Here is a 25,591-nt window from a genome sequence, read left to right on the forward strand (position 1 = left end):
AAGCACAAAGTTGGGGCATCGAGGAGTCGAAATACATGGTTTGGCTCCTTGTCCACCATCATGAGCCAAGACTCCTGCAGGGCCAGTTCCAAGGGACGGAGTACAAGGCAGAGGCTTGGAACCGGTTAGCTCCGGACCTCACCAGTGTCACAGGTGTTCCTCAGACTGGTGAGCTGGTCTGTCACCCCCATGCAGACCTGAAGAGACAGAAGCAGGACCACCTGAACAATGGATACAGGAGGCCCGTGGGATGTAGGATGCCCCACAACTGAGTAGGTAGCCATGGAATGCAGTATGTAGGAATTGATAATTGATTCTGTATAATGGATAGGTATGTCTCAATATCCCTTAATTTACTTTACAGCTGCAGGTGACCATGCTGCGAATCAGCAAGCCTATGCAGATAGACTGCTAAGGCTGCGCCACCAGGCAGGTTAGTGATTATTCTGCATGTATTGTTATATAAAACAGGGGAGAGAGCATAAAATAAAGTGTTGTAGTCCAATAATACAGCCATAAATGGCCTGAATAAGTCCTCTGCATGTACTGTCAGATAAAAAAGTCAGAGAGCCAGAAAAAGAGTGTAGTAACCCATTAAGAAAGGTAACATATGTCTGGAATCTATCTATCTCTGCAGGTACTGTCATATAAAATAAGTGAGTGAGCCTGAAAAAGAGTGTTCTAACATATTAATAAAGGTATAATATGTCTTGAATATGTCTTCCATATGCACCATTATAACAAATAAAGGAGTGAGCCTGTGGAAAAGTGTGTAATGTCATTAATAAAGGTCTAAAACCCGGAGTGTGTCTGTGTCACTTAGTTTGAAATGTTGTTGTACCCTTGCATTATACAAATAGTACTGTTTTAAAATGTGCTGGCAACCCAGAGTTGTGCAGTCCCATATAAAGTGGGTGATGGAAGTGCTAGTAGCTGTGAAGCATATATACAGTCCTCAACAGTCAGTTACTGGCTGGCATGCATAAGTAAATCTGGCACACGAGTAGCATGTTAATTTATTCCCCAGAAATGTGAGTGTGTGTCAGGAAATGCAGCGTTCTGTACAAATAGAAGTGAAAATGTCATGTGAAAACATCCAGATATGTAGATAAAGAAATATAAATGCAATCAAGGAATATGTAGCAGTAACATCTGCATCTTGGACAGTTAGTATGTCAGATATAAGTCAGGCATATATTGAACTAGCCAAACCCATTACACAACCTAATACCTGGTGGCAAGTGTAATATAACATGTAGGGGATATACACTTGCAGTCACTAGGAATGTAGTGTAGACTAAAAGTAATTATAAGGTGTTAATCGAGGTTTATTTCTACACCCTACTGTGTGTGCATAAACCATGCAATTCCACACCTCAATGGGTATGTGTAATCTTAAATATTTGTTGGGACATATGTCCTATTGTTCTATAAATATTTGCATTCACATTGATGTGTGTGCCCTGTTCAAGCACCACAATCATGGTAGCCTGTTGCTACCAAATATCCCTGCATGCTGTTGGAATATCCACTGTCGTTCAATATATGCATGTGTTATGCTTGCTGTTCAACTGTTGGAACCTTGGTGTGTTGGGTTAATGGGAATATTACTGCATGCTGTTACAACTAATCTGGAATGCTGTTGTTTATGTTAAACACACCTAATCACAGAACATATGGGAAGGCCAGTCCCAGCAGACCCACCTGTCCCTCCTCAGCTGGCGAGTGCACCTGGCACCAGCAGGTCCCGTGCCCAGCCCGGGCTCCCCTCCTCTGTTGGTCCTGTGCCACCTTTGGGTGGAAGCACTGCAGGGGATGGGGCTTGTCCACCCATGCAAGCATGGGCAGAGAAGGGCCACCTGTCACCCTTCGAAGGGTCCAAGCTGTAGTGCATAGGGAGATCCAGCATTCAGTTGCTGATCCCCACGCCAGCTCGAGGTGAGAGTGGCGTGTCTCATGGGTGAGCCTGCCCATCCTACGCAGCCCCCAGCACAGACACCCTCGGGGCTGTGAAGGTGCAGTGGTGACTGCCCATGGGTGGGGATCGCAGTTCCACTGTTAGCATCTGTGGGCTCATGGGCTTGCAATTTCCAAACATCCGTCCCCGTCAGTTGTGTTCACCCACCCCATGTATCATACACCACCCCTGTATGTGTCTTATCTGTCTTGTCTGTTTACCTCCCCAACCTACCTCCCTGAACATACCTACTTCCTCTACCTCACTTTCCACTCTCACCTGAAAAAAAAAGGGCAATCTGTACTCACAAAAAAATTACGCCCCATACATAGCTGCCTATTTTGCACACATGTCCACTGGACATGTAAACTGATAATTATAATTGGCAATAGAACATACTTTGTTGTCCTCACCCCTCTCCCAGGGGTGGAAGGTTTAAAATTTCACTCCAAATTTATTGCATATGCACAGCTGTTACTGGTAAAGAAATGGGCAGCTATGGAACTTCCCTACACCCGTCCTGCACATCCTGAGCTTGTTTACCTACTGTCTGTTCCTCTTTGTGCCTCCTTTTTCACCACTTTCCTATCTCCCCATTTTCTTTTCTTTAAAAGAAATTAGCGTGGGGGCTAGCGGGAATAAGCACTTTTAAGCGGTAGTAAGCAGGTTTAAGCGAGTGTGCGCATGTGTGCGCTTAGCTAAGCATCACACAAACACGAGCAAACCCGCTTACAACTGCTTAAAAGTGTCTTAGTCACTCTATGGAAGGGACCTTGTTCTGCTCAGCAGCAAAAGAGAAGACCTCTGCCAGTCTCAAACCCCAGACCATTGACCCAATCAACTGCATGAATTACCACTAAGCCACAGCAGATATACAAATAACTTGGTTCTGACATAAATATATCATGCATTACAATGAGGGAATGTAAATGGAAAGAATGGTATAACACAAATCCTGTTCTGTGGGTCTTTACCAGCAGTTGTTGTGGAATTGCTTGACATGACTGTGAAAAGAGAACCAGCCATCCAAGCAGGGAATAATGTTACAGTAGCACCTTACAAACACCACACAGTATTAGATCAGGATAAACACTGGCAAAGTTGATTAGGGCAGAGGCCAGACACCCCAACTGTGACTGTTTACAGGGATGTCAATGATTTGTAAACAAATGTTAGCTGTGCCCCACTTTATCACTCTGGAAAGTACTAACTTTAAGCAGACAAGTGTGGAATCACACATAATGAATAATCTCAATAGGTGAGAGTAGACCCTGTTTGCATGTCAGAAAAGGTGTAGGTATACATATACTCTGATTCCCAAGAAAGTCTCAAATGCAATATGTCTGTAATATATTGCAGGTTAGGTTTTATTTTGTTATAAACTACATATTCATTTTATAATATACATTCAAACATATTCATTTTATATATAATATACACTTATAGTCTCAATTTGTGGCCATGACTGTAAATCAAGATGCATTTGGCTGCATTTCAACCATACATATTTTTTCATTTATTTGTTAATCTCCCTGTATCTATATGATGGTGAGATCAAATATATATATATTTTTTAGATAGTGCGACATTAATTAATTGCAGTGCCTATTGTTCGAACAGGAGCAGGTGTTTAGATGGTGGATGAACCCACATTTTTGACATATATTTCATCATACTTTCTTGTTTTTATGTATCACCAACGTTTTAGTTTTTAGTATCTGGTCTAGTTGGTAACTGTTTATATTACACATACGACTCACTTGATGATGTTAGGCACTTCACAATATTTGCGTATATAATAGAATTATTTGGGCATGACTGTGGACCTATTAATGGGACAACATTAGTCCTATGTTGGATCCACCATATTGTTGTCAAACTTGAGACACAGCGTTAGTGCGCTCATCATTATTTAGTTGGATCAACAAACATTGACTTTGGGTTCCTGATGTTTTATTAAAGTTTAACTTCTTGTGTCAAGGTTTCTGACTAACAGGCATTAGCATGAGATGAATGATTTTAATCTGATATTATTTTCACATCAATCTGCAGCAACGTATCGCTTGATTAAAATTGTCGCATAGGTTAGTAGATAACTTGCAGATAAGCTTAAACAATGAAATACCTGCTTAATCTACGATGTACTTTTATATATTTTTATTGATGACAAAACTATGCAGTTTTATCTGCGATGCATTTGTATGTCTGAGATTTGATGTTGGACTATTTAAGAAACTCTTGTTCCTTTAAATTTTGAAATTGTTTGGTTTTAATTGCTTAATCACTGTTTTATTAGATTGATTAATTGAAATCTGCTTTTGTATATAAATGAATGGTTTTTATTGTTTAAATGTAACCTGATGAAGCGCACCTGAGTGTGCGTGAAAGCGCTCGTTCCTCTATTAAACTTTATATTTATTTTTCATGGTGGTTCCTTGCAGTTCATACTTTTCATCATATTGCAGGTGTATCTAACGTATATGTACCTTTCACTGAGGCCATTCAAATACATACCTGAGAGTATCTCAGGCCTGGCAGAGGCAGAGACACACAGGCATATCAGCATTACTGCTGTTACACACTCTGCAAATAGCTTTGGAAGGAGTTCCACAAGCATGCCCTTATGTAGGAGTACAACACAGAAATATCACAGGATGTAGCCATGTACTGCTAGCAACCAATTGTGACAATGCCAATGTGCCAGTGCTGAAAAGACTGGTGTGGTGCACAGACAAAGTATAATAGGCTTACCTCTAGCCACCATCTGGATATGTCCACAGGTGGGAGCTATGCAAACAGTCTACTTGCCTTGATAGACTAATAGGTACACAGCAATCCTATATGTTCAGCAAGATAAACCTCACATTATAATAAAAAAATGCTCTTTGCAGTTCTGCAGACCTACTCAAAGGTACAACACACCTGTGTATTCAGGTAAAAAACAGGGTGTAGGTAGGCATACTCAGTACTGAAATATGTCCAGTTGTGTTGAGCAGCCTGTGCTAATGTCAACACAAACAAACCACAAACTGTTCAGAGGTGAGTAACGTAATAATTACAGTATAGCAGTTCACAAATACTGCATGTGCCACAGGAATACAGTGCACTAACCACATTTGTATGGCAGTTAAATGTCTAATTCAGAAAGAAAGTACATATTCCCATGTATCCTGTGTTAGCATTTGGAGTGGTGAGTACATGTCTACACTGAGAAATGTGTACTGGAAGTACTGTACTGGAAGCAGCAACATTCAGGATTGAATAAACATGCATATCACTGGCTACAACCCTAGCTTCAGATAAGAGACATATACCAACCTTCTGACTGATACAATGGTGTCCAGAGCAAACAAACATGGGCCCCACCTTAGAAATCTGAAAGGACTACGCCTACCTAACCTAGCATTTTATAGCAGTGGGCTGCAATCACAGTGAGTAATGCAATCAGCACACAGCAGGCTGCATGCAATTACTGAATGGTGGGCAGCAATTGGTGCAGAGGCTGTCACATGCACAAGTGCAGATACCTAGAAAAGCAGGCTGTACCTGCTGTCCACACATGCAATAATATCATTGCAGGTACAGGGAGATAGAGAGCGAGAGCATGAGAGACCCAAAGACAGAGACACAGACAACAGAGAAAGAAACAGAGACAGAAACAGAGGGAGAAAACCCAAAACAAACAACCAACCAAAAAAAAAAAAACCCTACAAAACTGTAACAGACGGAGCAGGGAAATACAAAGGTAAGGTATGTAACACATATGGATGTGTTGGCATGTAGTAGATATTCCTGAAGAGTACTCTACACACTGCAAATCATCCATGTGTGTCAGCAGTACATATCTATCTGTATCTACATATGTGCATAGGGCAAGGGACATACTGCAATTGTTAGTGAAGGATGGACAGATATCTGTCGTTGAAGGTTGTTATGTGCATATATCTATGTAGATCGTAGTGTGTGGCATAGAAAACAGCATGCAGTGCTGATATATGTCATATGCTGTTTAAACACTGTGGGACTGATTTGTCAGATCTGCTGTGTTACAGCCAGTGAGGCCTGCTAAAGCTACATGGGCCGAGGACACCCACATGCATTCTGCACAACACTGTGCAATATAATCACATAACTGTACATCCCACAACTGTCACATAACTGATATCCCCACCATGAAAGGTGGACTGTACATGTGCCTATATATACATCTATGTGTACAGCAATGGATGTGTACATGTATGTGTATAGATATGTATATACATATATATATATATATATATATATATATATATATATATATATATATATATATATATATATATATAGAAATAAAACTCCAGCAATAGCAACCATGCGACAGTTCCACTAATAATAATTCATTAAATCTTGAGCAAGATGAAAAATATTCAAACCAACATCCAAACCATGAAGAAATGAGTTTGCCTTCATAAAGAGATCCACTGTTTCAGGTAAAGAACTTCATTTAATGGGTAGTGCACTCTCAGTCAAAGGTAAGCGCTTTCACATTAGCTTCATCAGACCATGAAGGACTGAGTAGTAACAGATATTTAAAACAAATACCAATCAGATGCACACCTACTGTGTGACATCACATCCTCTAATTCATGCAGAGTCTCACTTTCAATTCAAGTGACTAGGATATCTTCTAACAGTGTATTAAAGTGCTAGAAACACATATAAACTGATCTCATATAAAATATAATTCTAAAAATCTAACCATAGGTTCATAGATTAGTACTATGAATGTGTGAAGCAAGATTGCTTTAAAAATCATAGCATATAAAAATATGTACTTAAAAAAGGCATATTATAAAAATGGCATATTATAAAAATATAAATGTTGCACTAAGATTCATGACATCTACACGAACTCTAAACAAACCAATGCTGCATCAAAAAATATATCATCTTGCTCAAGATTTAATGAATTATTATTAGTGGAACTGTCGCATGGTTGCTATTGCTGGAGTTTTATTTCTACATTTTCTGTTTGGCGTTTGTTCCAGCTTAGCATTTGCCTACAGGGGAGCAGTTACTTATATGTATATATATATATATATATATATATATATATACATATATATATATATATATATATATATATATATATATATATATACATAGAGAGAGAGAGACATGGGGCCATATGTACAGCAACATGTGTGTGGTGATCAAGGCATGGACTGTAGACAAGTGTTGATACTGCAGTGCCATTCCTCCTTTCCAAAACACTGTACCCATTAACTACCACATAGGTAGAGATCTACCCCACACCGAAGGTGTGAAACGGGAACATGGGACACAGGTGGACAGTAGCCACCTCTGTGAAAAAGACAGTGCCACACTAGACCTGTAATCTGTCTGTGTGGTATGTGTCATGACAACAGGTGTGTCATCTAGGGAAATATAGGTCAGTGTTCCCCTCTACTCATCACAATGCCCTGTGTGGTATGTACCTCACACGACACCTACAGCAGGTGGAAAGGCCACAGACATACCTCACAAAGGGTAATACTGACCGCAAACAGATGCCCTATGCAGACTGACTCACAAAACCACATCTAGACTGTATTGCATACCGGCCACACAGAGGTGACCTCTGCCGGACATACAGAGGTATGTCACACCCATAGCTGGGTGACAACCACCATGGCAACATATCACAATCCCGGGATACATGGTCTAGGGCCCTAAACCTCATCAGCTCACTAAACAGCACATGCTGGAGGGATAGGTTCTTATCTCAGAGATATGCCATACACTGGAATAGACCACCTAGCAATAGCAAACAAGGCTCCTCATTAGCAGTTGTCATAAATACCCCTTATGATTGTTTGGAAGATTGGTAATGCACCCCAGGAACCCCTCTGTGGTTCTGGTTGGCAGGGGCAAGTGAAATCAAAGTACATGTGTGTCAAAGGCCAGGGTAGCATATGGCTAGGCTGCTGTAGGCCCTAGGGCCAACAGCATATAACCTACCTATGACACTATGCACTCACACATGTACTCAATGCAATACCTGCTATGTGAGGTTGAATACGTGTAATGCTGCATGTGTGCAAGGTCTGTAAAGGTGTGATAGGTTAGTGTGAAGTTGTATCTGACATGGTAGTGTCTATCCTAGCTGTGACACCAGGAAAAGACGTGTATTGTACTGTTAGGCAGACATAGTAGTATGGCATACGATGTGACGTAGTTTCTTGTTGATGACCGTGGTGTCTCATTGTAGGCTAAAGCAATAAATGTATGCTTAGTGAGTGGTACTGCTGGTGAATCCAACTCCCATAGGAACTGTAGTACTTCCTGAAGCTGTAGGCCTAAACAGCACAGTATGGTGTGTGTTCACATTGCTTGGAAACACTGTCTTGTGTGTTTCCTGTAGTCTGCACAGAGGACAAAACTCAGGCATAAGGGTTTGTAAGTAGTTGCACACAGTATTGTATGGTACACAGGTAATGCTCATCTGTGTTGGCATACAGTGGTGCATTTTATGTTTGTCTGATGTGCATGTAATTATGCCTGTACCAGGGTATACATGTGTATCCAGCAACATATATACTTTGTTACAGCAGTATGCCACCTATAGTAACAACTGTACACATATGTTAGGCAGGACTATGGCATCAATGACTAGGGTGGTTGACTGGTACTACTGTAACTGTACTTTACATTCATTGCAATGGATGACATCTCTGTTCGTGCATTGGCGTGATATATACCCCTGTGTCAAGGTTGTGCATTGTGTCACAAACAGTGTGCCAGGTACTGTTGTATAGTTGTGTGATATATAGAGTGTGCCAGGCACTGTTAGTCAGTTGTGGACTGAGAATCAATAAGTAGTAGTAGTGAACGTGTGTAACCCCTGACAGACAAATGGATGGTGTATATGTCAGTAAAGTGATATCTTTGGTTAAAGGTTTAAAGTGTGCCACAGGACTCACTCACACATATTGTTCATATCTTTTTCAGCCAGATGGCCCACCAACGCAACCCATTGTACACAGCAGCAGAGGAAGATGAAATTGTTCAAGGCCTGGTGCAGCAGTACACAATGCTGTTTTCCCGAAGCAGCCAGGACCAGCAGGAGTGGACTGCACTGTGGCAGGATCTTGTTCGTTGGGTAAATGACATAGGCATACATAACTGGACATATGAGCAGGTACGCCATCACTGCAGTGATTTAATTAGACATGTCCAACAGCATGCATCTGATATCCAAAGACAACAGCTTGCCACAGGTGGTGGGGTGGCCATTCATCCCCCCCTCACCAGAGTGGAGGAGCTGCTCCTAAGCGTGGCGTCTCCTGGACAACAGCAGCAACAACCTGTGACCTGTGTTGTCATGGAGGCCAGAGCCACCCAGCATGTTCACATGGAGCGAGCAGATAGCATGCCCTATCTGTAGACTACAGTTAACTGTATTGTTAGATTATGTCTACGTGAGATGTGTACTGTGTATTTAGCAGTTGTGCTGCCTGGTGTTATGCAATACTGATATTTGGAATATTATCTCTACACCTGTGACTGTTGACTGTTGTTCCACTGTAGTTTAGCATACCCACTGTAGCAATGTCACAGTTGTGGCCACTGACGAACTCTTTCATATTCTCGTAGGTCCCTCTGGTGTGACAGCAGGGCAGATGATCCATGCTGGTGAATGTGGTATAACTGCAATGTTGGTAATGAAATGTGCATGTCATAGGTGACGTGTAGGCCATGTACACGTAACACACCTACACATAATGCATGCCGTGCATGTTTGGTGTAAGATGTTGCACAGCTCAGTAATTTCAGTAGCTGCCTCAATGACATGCAATACACAGAGCAGCAGACACAGTTGTAGCAACACCGTACTGCACATTGGATAGGCATAGTTGCTACAGCTGTACACAACATAACATGTTTATCATATGCAGTACACAAAAACATGCTACATATGGCGTTACCACACACCTGCTGTAAGGTCACACTTCAGTATCCCACATGTCATCCACACACACATGATGTACCTCAGGGGTAGAGGCCTATCATGGGGCTGTGCAACACTCTTCAACACATAACACAGTCATGTTAGGCAATGCTCCCTATTGGGCACCTCACACACCCATGTACAAAGTGGCTGTGTAATTGTGAACATAGCCACGGCACTGCAGTTCAAGTACAGCATGCTAGGCAGTGGTCTGTCACACATTAGTAGCCATGAGTGACCACAAGATGCATGATGATGATGGCACATGGTACTACACCCCATCCAGTTACAGTGACCACAGTACTACACATAGAAGTCATTGCTTTGCACCTCAATGTTGTGTGTGTACAAACATATGCACCTATACACAATATGCATAGCATGTTGTGTGTGTGCTTACATATGCCAGTATACATAATATGCACAGCAGTCGCCATCTGTAGAAAGTGTCACATATATGTCCTGGAATGCTATTGGGTGTATAGATCACATGACACACATTGGGTATGTGTGGTGTTTAATGTTGCAGTGATGTAGCATGCCATGTCATGGCTGGCACCGACATATCTGCAATATGTCCCACACTCACCATAGCCACTGTACAAGTGCCATGTTGATCATTGGGATTCCTTCACGTCTACATGCACCACTCATCCCGTGTGTGTACATAGCATGCATGTGCTACACCTGTGCCCACTATTATCTGCTATGGACACAAACACTGTAATCACACATGGCAATCTATGTGTCACACAGATAATGCATGCAGCCATGGTATGTATATCTGTGAGTGATGGTGTGCAGGTCATTGCAGAGCTGATAATACATGCACAGCAGTGTTGTGTCCATGTACACATTGTGTTCCAGGGTGTAGCCTATCACTGAACAACTACACACATGCATCAAAGGCATGTATAATGTCATTAAATAGGGCTGTCTACACTTGTACTGCATGGTCTTGAGTAACCATATTCTGCATGCTGACACGTGTGAGGTGACTGTTTGCCTTGTGATACTGGCACCCACCTTCACCCATTATTGAGTATGTGTTGGATTGCTGGTGTGTGTGTGTGTGTGTGTGTATGTGCTGTAGTGAGGAGTGTATTTGTGTGCATGTGTTCATGTGTGCATGTGTGCATGTGTTCATGTGTGCATGTGTTCATGTGTTCATGTGTTCATGTGTGCATGTGTGCATGTGTTCATGTGTGCATGTGTGCATGTGTGCATGTGTGCATGTGTGCTAACATCATGTACAGATTGTAAAGTGTGTTTCCTCTCTTCCTCTCACAGGTGCTTAGTTTGGGGTGGCTGAAAGCAACAGGGAACCTGAAGTCACTGCCACTAATAGTGGAGATGATGAGACATGTATTCTGGCACAGGAAGGTTTGACAGGGTCTGTCGTTGGTCCACCAATCGACAGTACACAGCGTTCAACCCCATCTATGCGCACACTCATACTGACGATACATCTCTCACCACCAATGGCCTTAGCCGAGGGACAGCATACAGTTGGCATTGACCAGGAGAGTGTGGTACCCATGGCACTTGCATTCCCTCACAGCAGCCATAGCCAGATTCCTGGAACGGTACCACATAGGTGGATGTCCAGGGGATCTCGGGGGAGCACCACTGGTCATATTGCCCCTGGAAGATGTTGCCCCAGAGGTATTACAACCTCCAGTATGTTCTGGGCTGTAATGCAGGGACAGGCACGTATGGAATGGTACAGCAGACAGGGACTAAGGGTGCAGAGGGCCCATTACACCACTATCAATGACAGCATCCGTGACCTTGCCGGTGCCATCCGGAAATACACAGAGGTCATTGATAGATGTTGGGGGAGACAATAGATGCCCTCCACAATGTGTCTTCCATGAGCCAGGACCATGTGGTATGGGGGAGATGTCAACTCGGACGCATGCCAGCAACAGCAACAGCTGGCAGTCGACGCGGGCAGCACACAGATCACAGCTGCTCCTGTAGTATCAGTACCAGCCCTCACCAATACTGGGGCTGGCCTTTCTATTGACCATCCTAGTAGACCACGTGCACGTGGCTCTGGCCAGTCCCAGCAGGGACATGTGTCCAGTCATCATACCTCTGCCTCTGATGACAGTACCCAGTCAGGGTTGGTACCCGATACTGCCTGTAGCACCCCTGCCAGGCGCAGTTACCATGTCCATGCCCAGAGACAGTGATCTGTACAGCCTAGCAGGTACAGTCTGTGGCTGTCCCACAACCTCACGTATATGGCAGCCACATGGTGGAGCTGTGTGCATGCAGACACACACACATTAACCAAACAACTAGGGCTCACACATACACACACACATTACATCAACATTAGCCCATGCTGTACTGTTGTCCCTCACACACACACACACACACACACACACACACACACACACACACACACACACACACACACACACACACACACACAGACATGTTGATTGGATGGGTCAATGTCAGGCTCTGGCAAACCAACAACACACCCTGTGCATATGATGACACCTGTGCCACCTCCTGCCATCTGTAACATTGGTATGTTCAAATGCGGATGCTGCCCCCAATGTAAATTCATTTTAGTTGCTAACTGTTGCGAAATTAATGGTATTAAATACCATCTTAATTCAAGATTTAATTGCGAGACTAAGGCAGTAACATATGCAGCCTTATGCCAAACCTGCGATGCATTTTACATTGGTAAAATGGAGCGTAAATTGAAACAAAGAGTATATGAGCATTGTTATGCTATTAATAACAATGACTCTAACAACGCTCTAGCTAAGCATATTGCTTACAACCCAACACATTTTTTTAGATTAATTATTTTGCAGAAAAGAGTAGTAGATATTAGAGGTGGCCCTTGGCAGTTAAGGCTTGAGCTGGATGAGTTAAAATGGCAAATTCTCACTAATGCTCAAGTCTTCCCAGGACTTAATGAAGCTCTTTCTATTAAATGTGTTTTACATTTATTATCTTTAAATAGATGACTTTTACTGTTAGCTTTTTTATAAACATTACATAACATTTTTCATTGTAATCAAGTTATTTTTTCATTTCAGTCAATATTATTATGAATTATCATAATTATCACTCTTTGGTTTTAATTCATAGATTTTTGACTAGTTTATAACTTGATCATTTGAAGCATCTTTCACTTTTAACCAGCAGTTTTTAAATGAGTTTTAAATGGCATCCCTTATATGTTTGAGTTTAAGTGTCATGAAGGTACATTTGTAAAGCATTTTGCTTTAAGCACTAATTAATGTTTTAATTGATGTTAATATTTAAGTGTTTGTTCAATGCAGTTTACTGTTTTGTCTGATGAAGGCTTGGAAAGGTCCGAGCCGAAAGCGCTCACAATAAAACAGTTTGGATTATTCTTCGTCTGCTTTGAGCTCCATTTGCTTCCAGTTTCAACAGTTATCTGTAACATTGATGCAGGAACAGGCTAACATGGTTCTGATGCACAGAGTGACATTATAGAAGTGTAGCAATATTAGCAAGTTGTCAACAGGAAAGTGTAATGATATCCTTGTAAGTATATCTATGCAGGCATTATGCATCACAGCTCTGATTGTCAATGTAGCATTGTTTACACCAGTGTTAGGTCTGAGTATGTATTGTCCACCCATGTGCCACTTGGCTGAATTGTACAGTGTTGCCAGCATGTATTAGTGAGTGAACAGTACGTGTGTGGTGTGTGCATTACAGATTAGCAGGTGTACATCTATGAACATGGTGGGTGTGCACTGTCTGCATGTACGTGCATAATGGACACATGGGATGTGTGACATACCCTGTTGTACATGTTGTTAACATCTCATAGTATCTTTTGATGGCCAGTATGCAGTCTACTACAGATATGTACTAACATGGGTACACATGTGTGTATGACATGGGTTGACAGTATGCTGTGGGTGACACTGTTAATACCTGTCAATGATTTGCAGTCTGGTAGTATACACAACCTCAACAGCATGACTATAATGAATCATTAGATGATGTCCTGACAAATGACACACAGTTGTAGGAAACTCAGTAACAGTTGGATCCTTCTGGTACTATACTATAACAGTGACCAGTGGTATTGATCGCCACCCGTTCCTGGGACCACACCTGTTTGGCATATAGCCATCTTAGGTACATGCAAACACACTAGGGATATGTCCAACCACATCTGGAAATGCATGCATTGGCCTACAATGCATTCCCTGGATGGGATGCATATCCTACACAAGGGTATCATACAGACAGATACCTGTTGTCCAATACATGATGTGTAGCAGTAAGCTGACTATGGCATAGTCATCCACATTTACTATACATACTATCCTGACAGTACCACATAAGTGGTAGCCCTCAACATGTATGTTGGGTAACAATGTGTACATACAGCTACGTGTTATGTCATCTGTCCCTTGGTATCCACATATCCATAGGTAATGTGGAGTCCCGCGGTGTGTCACATAAGACATTAGGGGCCTGAATGCATATCCACAGAGCTGTTGTACACCTATGCATTATTGCCAGTCGTTGTTGTGTATGAACATGTCTGACATATACCCCAGGCATGTACCCTCACTCACAGTACTCTATAGTAACTGTCATGGGTGTGTGTGGCACAGATGACCTTGGACACAGATCACTACAGTGGCCGGGCTTGTAACATACATACATATGTGACCTATGATATGAGAAGCAGTGGCACAATCTGTCAAAGGAAACCAATATATTCAGGTAGTATGCAGGCTTCACACCTATGTACTGATTGAGGTTACATGTACACGTATTTATTTGCCACCCAGATACTTGATGTGTGCAATGTACATACTGTTTTAATCATGATATGTCATACCATAGTAAAAGCAAAACCCACATTGCATTGATCAGCTGTGTCTCACACACACACTCAGCAATTGCAGGATTCAAACCCCTATCTAACTATGTTATGATACAAGAGACATAAGCATTAACACAGCACGCTATATGCTTTGTTGGGCGGTTTAGCTTCTCCTGCTATATTTGTAGGATAGTGACATCATCAGACTTTACAAAGAGGAATGTACCTCTTTTAATGCACTTTCCCAGTCTCCAAAAAGGGAACTCCTCTCAAAGGAAATCGCACACATACACCCCCCCCACACACACACACTGTCAGCGTTTGCAGGATTTAAATTCCTATCTAACTATGCTATGACACTAGAGACATACGCATTAACATGGCACACTATATGCTTTGCTGGGAAGTTTCTCTTCTCCTGCTATATTTGTAGGATGTTGACATCATCAGACCTCCCAAACAGGAATGTACCTCTTTTAATGTGTTTTCCCAGTCTCCAAAAAGAGCACTCCTCTCACAGAAAATCACACAAGCACATACTGTCAGCATTTGCAGGAATCAAACCCCTGCCTAACTATGTTATGCTATGAGAGATATACGCATTAACACGACACACTACATGCTTTAGTTGGCGGTGGCTGTTCTCCTGCTATATTTGTAGGATGCTGACATCATCAGACTGGACATGGTAATGTGTGTACACTTTGTTTTATGAATCCCAGGAATGAGCCATGTGGGTTGGCAGATGTCAACAGCTTGAACAGGACCCCATAATTCTTACCTTGTGTGATCTATCTGTGGACACATTGACATTCCTTCATATGTCAACACATATTTATGCACAGATTGTTGGTTTTGTGGATACAACATGTGTCAGGGGTGTTGATAAAGGGCTGTTCAAAATCTATGTGGGACATGTGTAGCTCTGTTCAGTGATGTATGTCCTGGGTGTCTACCTTGCAAACAGTCTAGCATGTTTGGGAACCATGATCTGCACATGAACATACCACAGTTGGTAGGGTTGTGTGTTTGTTAGCTTCCAGTAGCTCTGTGTATGACTTCAACCATGATGGACTCCATGGCTTTGCAGATCAGACTTCATAGGCTTACTGGACTATACTCCCCCTGGTGTGTTATGCACCTACACTTGTGGGGAGTGCTATATGTTGCTGTAACACATTCAACGGTTCCAGATCCTGTGGAGTGGGTGAGGTTCAACAGACTGTTCAGGTGCAGGGTCTGTTTGTTCTGTAGCTCATGCATGACACATATTGGGAAACAATGTAATCCAATTGCTGCCATGCTTTTGGCTTTGGGAGGAGTTGTTCAGCCATTCTACCTGTGATATCTCCTGGTATGATGACTGGGACTATCGTCAGTGGGAGGTGGGTATGTCTATATGGGCCTGTCTGACAGGATGTCGGCATTGTCAGTCAGGTACAGTTGGCCCTAACTCAGGACATATATGAGAGTACATTGCTATTTATGATGTAGCTGAAGGAGGTGTCATGATTCAGTCTGGAATCCTTCTCAGCTATCTTTACAAAACACCAACAAACCTGAGCACTAATCCCTGTTATACTCTTTTACACACTTAACACCCTACTGATCCTTTGCGATCAGGCTACGGAGTATGTCATCATAATATCCTGGCATGTCTAGGGGTCAGTTTCATGTGTACTCTCTAGTCCAGTTAGTGAATATTGTGGTTTTGACACAATGTCACATCTGCCTCATGTACACAGACAACCCTCTCCTGCTCCCAACAAACTCAGATATATGTGAGAGATGCAACAATATTGACATAGAGGAGGCTGAGCTCTCTTGACCCATGAATGGCATAGTCTATCAGGTGGTGAAAGTAACCACACACACCACATATCAGTCTCACATAAACCTATAGCGACAGCAATCAAACCACATTATCACACATAAACATACTCAGAGGCTCTACATAAACATTGCCTAAGCAGCAGAGACCTCCAAAGTAGACACTCAAACAACTGCTACCCTACTACAATACCCACACATCACATAGTTCACAATGTCAGTGTGCCACACAGTCACTGCCCTTCGGGCTAAACAACACACCTAATACACTTGTAATAGGTGACACTTATTGTCAGACACACTGACGTCCCACTCACCAGGCCAAACAAGGGAATAGTCACTTTGAGCTGTCTGTTGGGTGGCAGGATCCACAACATAACACATGCACAGAGGTCACTCCAAAGCAAGTACAGGACTGGCTCCATCATTGTCCATGCCGGTGCGTACACCCTCAGATGTTCCTCCCTAGACCACATGACATGATACATAGAGGAACTCTCTGATCATGTAGCCCAGGCCAGTATGACCCTGACCTTGTCTAGCATCTTACACTCACCAAGTATGATGTCACAGTATACCAAAAAACTGATCACGTTTAACAGTTGTCTAACATATTGGTGTCATTCACAGGGGATACAGTGTCTGTCAGCCTGGAGTGACATGCTCGACATGCCACGTAGCTTCCCTATGGACAGCTTGCACCTGTCACCCTTGGGCTTTCGAATACTGGCTAAGGCACTTGCTACCACCATACTGCCTTTTTTAAGCGGGGCTCAAAAGACAAACCCACCTCCATAGACATTGCAGAGCACATGACACTGAGGGTAATGCTGCTCAACACCAGATGTGTTACCCTCAAATTGCGACCACTCAGGAATCTCCTCAGTATGGACAACAGCGATATCTGTGCACAAACAGACACCTGGTTCAGGCTCCCAAATGCACACCAGCACTACCAGGTTATATTTCATACCATGCTTTCTGACCACAAAACTCAGAATGGCCAACACAAATAGGGGGAGTATCCATATACATCACAGATACACATACCTCCGGGTTGGTAGCACTGCACAAAGCATCACAGACCATACATATGCACCTAACATTGTGCAAATCTGCCTTTTGGTTTGTTGCTTGCTACAGACCACCCTCCCAAACTCAAGAACCACACTCAGCTTTCCTGGAAACACTGGACAATATGAAGGTCTCCCCAAACACCATTATATTGGGTGACTTCAAATACCCACACATTGACTGGGGATAGTACTCAGGCCCCAACACCCTCACTCAACAGTTGCTACTATTTGTAAACTCATATGCTATGGCACAACCGGTCACCACACCCACAAGAGGGGACAACATATTGGACATGATCATCACCAACATGGGGACTCTATGTTCCACACCTGAGATATACCCCTCATTGGTAAGGTCAGAACATACATTTATCTCACTGGACATCCATATCCCGTCCACACACCCATCCTGGGTAATCTTGGTGAACTTCTCAAAAGCAAACATCACACTTCTCCAAACCAAGGTGGTATCCTTCAGAGACCCTGGGACAGTGGTAAGTATGGCTCTGACTGCTGAATCCTTTACATACACATTCTATGGACACCTAGTGGACTGCATGGATCGTGCTATCCCATATAACAACTGGACTCACTCCTCCAATGGCAGGGGACCTGTCTGGTAGACTGCAGCCATTAATAAGCTATACAACTAAAGGAGGACACTACTACATGATAGAGCACAATCCCAGACAGGGAAGGCATCTGTGATCTGTACTAGCAGACAGCTACAATCACTCATGTATTTATGTCAGGCCCACTTCTAACGGACAATTGCACCAGACACATAGGACACTCACAAGGCCTTCTTCAGTTAATTCAGGTACCTGGGTGGACACTCACTGATATGCTGTGAGTTACTGCATACTGACTAAACATACCCTCAACCCACAGACATTGCCAGCATCTTGGCAAACAGGTTCAGTGCAGATGTCTCCCTCCATCCCCCCTAAGGAGCTACTGTCCATCCCAACAGAGTGCAACCTCCCTGACATCACAAATAAACAGGTGAGTGCTGCCCTCCCCACAGCAGACAACACAGCATTAATGGGACCAGATGGTGTCCCGGCCTGCTTCTTACATGGGCTTCATGACAGATGTAACCCTCACATTACATCACTGTTCAATATCAGAGTTACTGCAGGATATGTACCCAGGGAATGGTGTACAGTGATAGTGGTCCCGCTCCACAGAGTTGCTGCCACAACGGACCACAGACAATATTGGCCTATAAGGCTAACTAGCCTGTTCTGCAAAGCTATGGAGTGTATTTTAATGGGACTCATGCACATAGACATCGGGAACCTACAGACACTGGGTCCTACACATCTCAGCATTGTTGTGGGCAGATCTTGCCTCCTGGACCTGTTCGTATTCTTTAAACAGTTACCAGGTCCATTGGTGTAGGGACGGTTGTCCACACAGCCTGCCTGGACCTTGCACCACCCTTTGACACAATACCCCACTCGGCCATTATGCATAGGCTCACCGGCATCGATATCGACACATATCTCACACGATGGATTGCTACCTGGATCAGGGATAGCACCCACATGCTCAGTATTGCAGGTGCCATGTCTAACTATACACCAGTTACACATGGCATCACACAAGGCTCAGTCCTGGGACCTCTCTTGTTCAGTATATATTTGTGTGACGTATGGCTAACACAGGAGGAATATTGCTGACCATGTTCGCAGATGACTGCAAACTGGGTGCCATAATCAACTCTCCAGCTAGCACATGCATACTCAAACGGGGTCTCACAGAGATAGGATGACTGGTGCCTGAGCCATGGCCTATAGCTAAATGCCATTAGTTGCATAGTCAAACCCTTTGGGAATAACAACATGCCCACACATTACCACATAGGTAGTAATCCATTACATACGGTAGTATTTGTTAGGGGTTTGGGGACACGACTTGTTTGTACTCTCACCTTTGACAATCACGTTGCCAAAGTGGTTAGACAGAACTTCTATATAGCCCACCTTATCCCATATGGTTTCACATGTTGATCAAGTGAGGTCATTGTGCCCCTGTACTCATCACGACCATGCTTGGTTACAATGCCACATTTAGGATGTACCTTACCCGACACCTGCAGCAACTGTAATGGCCACAAATGTTCCTCAACAAGCAGATGTAGGGACTCACATGGATGCCCTGCACAGTTCAGATACAGTAACTCCAGCTCTACTCAGTCACTTACCACCTACACGGATGTGTTGTGTGCCTGTAGTTTAAGGAAATATCCAACCCAGATTTAATGGACATGCTCCACCTCAGGATATCTGACTCCCTTGGAGGTACACACTCCAGGAACATATACCTCAGCACAGATGTTAATAGGACATGCTGGAGGGACAGATTCTTATCCCAGAGGCTCCATTCACTCCGGATTGTAATCCCGGTTTTGCATGGGCAGAGCCACCCACTGACCACCTACAGGAGACATCTTGACAAGTGGATGGGTGATCGTATGTTTACCCATGGGATATCTTCTGGGTCCCTGCTAGACAAAGGCACAATACACTAAACGTAAATGGGCTATCTTGTGTGACCTACTATTCACAGGCACAGTGTTCTACTTTGACAGGGTTGTGAAAGCCAAACACACTCTGGCTAGGCTTGTACATGCTCTAGGGCAGATAGGCTAGTATCAACCTCTGAACCTATGCTAATTTTCAGGATGCACAATGTTTATTGTTGATACTGTTTGCAGCTTTTATCGTCTTTGCTTTCCCACTTTCTATGAACAACTTAGGTATCTGCAGAACATATTTGATTATGACAGGGTTCCACTATATTATATATGTGTCTGTTGTCATATAACTGTGTGCACAGGGCAGATTGCTGGATAGTGAGAGGTTCCTGTGTTAACACATGCAACTGCCTAATATGTGTGTCTCACTGCTGTACTCTGACATGGCCTAAGTGTGTGAGCATGCCCAGTTCCGACTGTCAGTGTTCTGTTGCCTGACATTTGTCTCATTTATTCGTGTGTGAGTATGCCCAGTGTGACCTTTCAGTATGTTGCTGTCTGAGGTCCACTACATCTGTTGATGTATGTGTACATGTCCAATATTAGCATTTCTACTGTGTGTGTTGAAAGTCAGGTTCTATTCTTACTGCGGGACTCACCTTTGTGTCATAACTCAACAGGGATTATACTGTGCCTGCAGGGTTTCAATGGAATACTTAGCACAGACTTATCAACATTTCTTCATACAAACTGTCCACTGCAATACTGTCATGGCTTAGTGGTTCAGTACTATGATTGTAGTGCACATTATCCTGGGTTTGAGGCCCATCTCTGCTTTATAGTTTCATACTGAGCAGACCAGACTGCTTAAGGGCCAGTAGAGCAAATATGAGCATGTTGCCTTTTGTTCAGCTATGCCCCACGTAGGTTCATAGGTTCATAGGTTCATACTAGGCTATCTGCCCTAAGGCATTTACAAGCCTAGCCAGAATGTGTTTGGCATTCGCCACCCTCTGAACTGATTTTACTGTGCCCTTTTTAAGGTTAGTTTACTGTGCATCTGTCTAGCAGTGACACCGAAGTAATCCCTGTGGTAAACCTACGATCTCCCATCCACTCATCAAGATTCCTCTTAAAGAGAGTCAGTGAGGGGCTCTGCCTAACATGGACTGGGATTCTATTCCAGAGCGAAGGGAGCCTCTGAGTTCGGAATCTGTCCCTCCAGTATGTCCAATTTATTACTGTGCTTAGGTTCAAGTCCCTTGAATGCGTAGCTCTATGCGATTTGAATTTTCTGAGGTGGAGCATGCTCATTAATTCCGGATTGGACATGGCTTTATACGTCAGGCATAGATCGCCTATAAGTAGGCGGTATGCAACTAAGTAGAGCTGGAGTTTCTTTAACCAAGCAGCATATGGCATCCATTTGATTCCCATGATCCTCTTTGTGAGGTACTTTTGGGGTCTTTCTAGTTGCTGCAGGTGTCGGGTAAGGTACATCCCAAATGGGGCATTGTATTCAATGATGGGCCTGATGAGGGATGAATAAATGGGCACAATGACATCCCTCAATGTAGATGTGAATCCTTTCATGATAATGTGGGCTATATAGGTCTTTCTAACCACTTTGGCAATGTGGTTGTCAAAGGGGAAATTACTGCCAAATTGGGTCCCCAGGTCCCTAATTACTTCTTCCGCACTTCATGGATTCCCGCCTATGTGGTAATTTGTGGGTACTTTGTTTTTGCCAAAGGGTATGACTATACATTTTTTAACATTTAGCTTTAGGCCATTGCTCTGGCACCTGTTATCCATCTCTATGAGACCCTTTTGGAGGATGCTTGTGTCAGCTGGAGAGTCAATTATGGCGCCCAGTTTGCAGCCATCTGCAAACCTGGTCAGCCACAGTCCTGCCGTGTTAGCCTGAACCACCGAAAAATATATGCCGAACAAGAGAGTTCCCAGGACTGAGTCTTGTGGGACGCCACTTGTAACTGGTTTAGAGTCTGACATGGCTCCTGCAATTCTGACTATGTGGGTTCTATCCTTGAGCCAGTTTGCAACCCATCTTATGAGATAGGGGTTTATATTTAAGCTGGAGAACTTATCTATGATGCCCGAGTGGGGTATTTTGTCGAAGGCTTTTGTGAGGTCCAGGTAGGCTGTGTGGACTACCTTCCCCCTCATCAATGGCCTTGGTGACTGTTTCAAAGAAATCAACCAGGTTTAAGAGGCAGGATCTGCCCTTAACAAAGCCAAATTGGGTAGGATCCAGTGTCTGTAGGTCCCCAATGTCTTTGTTTATGAGTTCCATGATGATCCTCTCCATAGCTTTACAGACTGGGCTAGTCAGGCTTATGGGGCAATAGTTTCCAGGGTCCGTAGAAGCACCACCTTTGTAGAGTGGGACCACTGTTGCTGTACACCATTCTTTTGGGTACATATCCTGTAGTAAGGCTGAGATTGAACAGCAGCTTTATGTGGGGGTTTATCTCTTCTTGGAGTTCATGTAGAACGCAGCCCGAGACATCATCTGGTCCCATTGATGCTGTGTTTTTTGCTTTGGAGAGGGCGGCTCTCACCTGAGCATCTGAGATGTCAGGGAGGCAGCACTCTGCTGGGATAGATATTTGCTCTTTGGGGGGGGGGGAGTTTGCACTGAACCTGACTGCCAGGATGTTGGCAATGTCTGTGGGTTCAGTGTATTTTTTGTCATTTTGGACCAACTCTAAGCATATCTTGGAATTGCCACACAGGTTCCTAACATAACTAAAGAAGGCCTTGTGATTATCTTCAGTGTCCTGCCCAATTTTTCTCTCGAAGCTGGCCTTGGATGATTTTATGAGGGATCGTAGTTTTTTGCTAGTACTGATCAGAGATGCGTTCCCTTTTAGGGATTTTGCTCTATCATGTAGTAGTATCTGTTGTACAGCTTATTTATGGCTGGGCTTCACCAGGCAGGATGCCTGCCTTTGGATGATTGGGTCTTGGTTTTGTTTGGGATAGCATGATCCATGCATTCCTGAAGGTGTCCATAGAATGCATTTATAAAGGATTCTGCAGTTTGATCCGTACTTTCCACTGGCCCAGGGGCCTTGAAGGATTCCACCTCAATTTTGAGAAGTGTGACATTGGCTTTTGAGAAGTTTTTCACTGTGGTTTTCTGGGCTGTGTGTGGGATCGGGATGTGGATATCCAGTGGAATTGATTTATGGTCCGATCTTACCAATGAAGGGAATACCTCTGGTATGGAGCATAAAGTCCCAGTGCTGGTGATGACCAGGTCCAGTATGTTATCCCCTCTTGTGGGGGTGGTGACTAGTTCTTCCATAGCATTTGAATTTATAAATTCTAGGAACCTTTGGGCTAGGGTGTTGGGGCTTGAGTACTGCTCCCAGTCAATGTTTGGGTAGTTGAAGTCACCCAATATAATGGTGTTTGGAGAGACCTTCATATACTTAGACCCAGTTTGTCCAACATTGCTCAGTATTAACCAACATTGCTGGACGTTGCCCAATATTACTCAACATTGACCACAGTTGTGCTAGTTGGTGTGTGCGATTTTCTTTACATATACTACATGGTGGTAAATGATGTTTAGCACTGCTTTATATTGCTTAACACATGGCAATCATGCCTCAGGTGGTGCTGCAGGGCTGGCTATGTCAGATGCAGATACTACACTCCTTATATATGTTTGGAAGCAGGCGGTGTCAACTTAGGCATCCCTTTTACTATATGTGCAAGTCAGAGAGAGGTATCATTTCCAGGGATCCTACTGAGCTAGTGTATGTGCTATACGTTGCCTCTTTGCCAAGGCCAAAGCATACTGGGCACACCTCCTTCTGCCTACTGGGGCAGGCTCAGGTTGTTCCTCCTCCGAGTCACGTTCTGCCTGTGATGGCCTTGGCAATGTTGGGGGGCTGTTTGGCCCAGGCCTTTGCTGGTCCTGCTGCAGCTGCTTTTGCAGGATCATATTATGCAGCATAGAACATAACATGACAATTTGGGTACATGTAGTTGGTGAGTACTGCAAGGCTCCACCAGATGTGTCCAGGCACCGGAACCATGACTTGAGCAGCCCAAACACATGCTCAATTACATTATGTGTTTGTGCGTGTGCCTCATTATGGCGTTCCTGTTCAGGTGTGTGTGCATTTCTGATGGGTGTCATCAGCCACGGCTCCAGTGCATAGCCAGCATCCCCCACTAGGTGACCATGTGGGATGTCCCCATTGGCAAATGTCTGGTACAGCTGCGTCAAATGCCAGATATGGGAATCATGGTAGCTGCCAAAAGGGCAGCCAGCACACACATTCAGTATTATGCCCTGGGCATCACACACGACCTGGCAGTTGATGGAGTGGAAGCCCTTAAGTTGAAGTAGACGCTAACCCGCTCACCGGCTGGTGCTTTGATGCGTATGTGCGTGCAGTCTATTGCACCCAATACCTCAGGGTATTCCTCTATTTGCTGGAAGAGATGCAGACTGCTGGCCAATTCCTCATGGGAATTGGGGGAATATACATGATCACCGACATGTGCTGACATGGCATACAGGAACTGGTGCAGTACCCTGGATGCTGATGCCTGTGATATCCCCATCATATCACCAGTTGGTCTCTGGAAGGTGCCTGTTGCTAATATTCTTAGGCCAGCACATACCTTGGTTTCCACTGGAATGGGTTCCCCTCTGTTGGCTCTGTGTGTGAGGCATGGCCTACATAGCTCAACAATTTGCTGCAAGAGGTCTCTGGTCACTCTATAGCGCTCCACTATCTCCAGCTGATGTAACCCCTGGTAGGTTACCCTGGGCCTGTATACACTTCTCCGTCTCCTCACTGTGGGCTGTCCAGCAGCATTCGCATTATCACCACCTTCAGCATGTTGCATATGTCGCCTTATAACAGCAATGGCAGCCCCTAACATTTTTTGTCTCAGTAAATCTTTTTCAGTTTTCACTTCTATTAGCTTATTGCAGTGTTGCAGTGTCTCTTGAGAGAAACATAATGGACTGTTGCTTGCAGAGTTTTAAGTGCTGGGCTGGGCTAGTGTACTGCCTGTGTAATTGCCTGATTCTGATTGTTTTCACCTGCGAGCCCTGCTAGTACTCCCTGGTAACTTCCTACTATTTGCTGAACTTCCTTTTCCCTTTCTTTTTCCTCATGGGGCAGTGCCGCGCACACAAGCGCAAACACGCGCACACCAGCTCACATGCACGCACACATGCTTACACAGACTAAAACTTGCTTATTCTTGTTAAAACATGTGCACACCATTGCAAATGCACTTACAACTGTTTACACAGCATTACATATGCTTACTCTGGCTTACACGCACGCACACACGCAAACACACGCGCACACTGTGTTACTCGGGTTTACTGGTGCACACACGCGCCCATGCA

The sequence above is a fragment of the Protopterus annectens genome, chromosome 2.part0, assembly GCF_019279795.1.
Source record: "Protopterus annectens isolate FY-2018-M chromosome 2.part0, PAN1.0, whole genome shotgun sequence".
Lineage (NCBI taxonomy): Eukaryota > Metazoa > Chordata > Ceratodontiformes > Protopteridae > Protopterus > Protopterus annectens.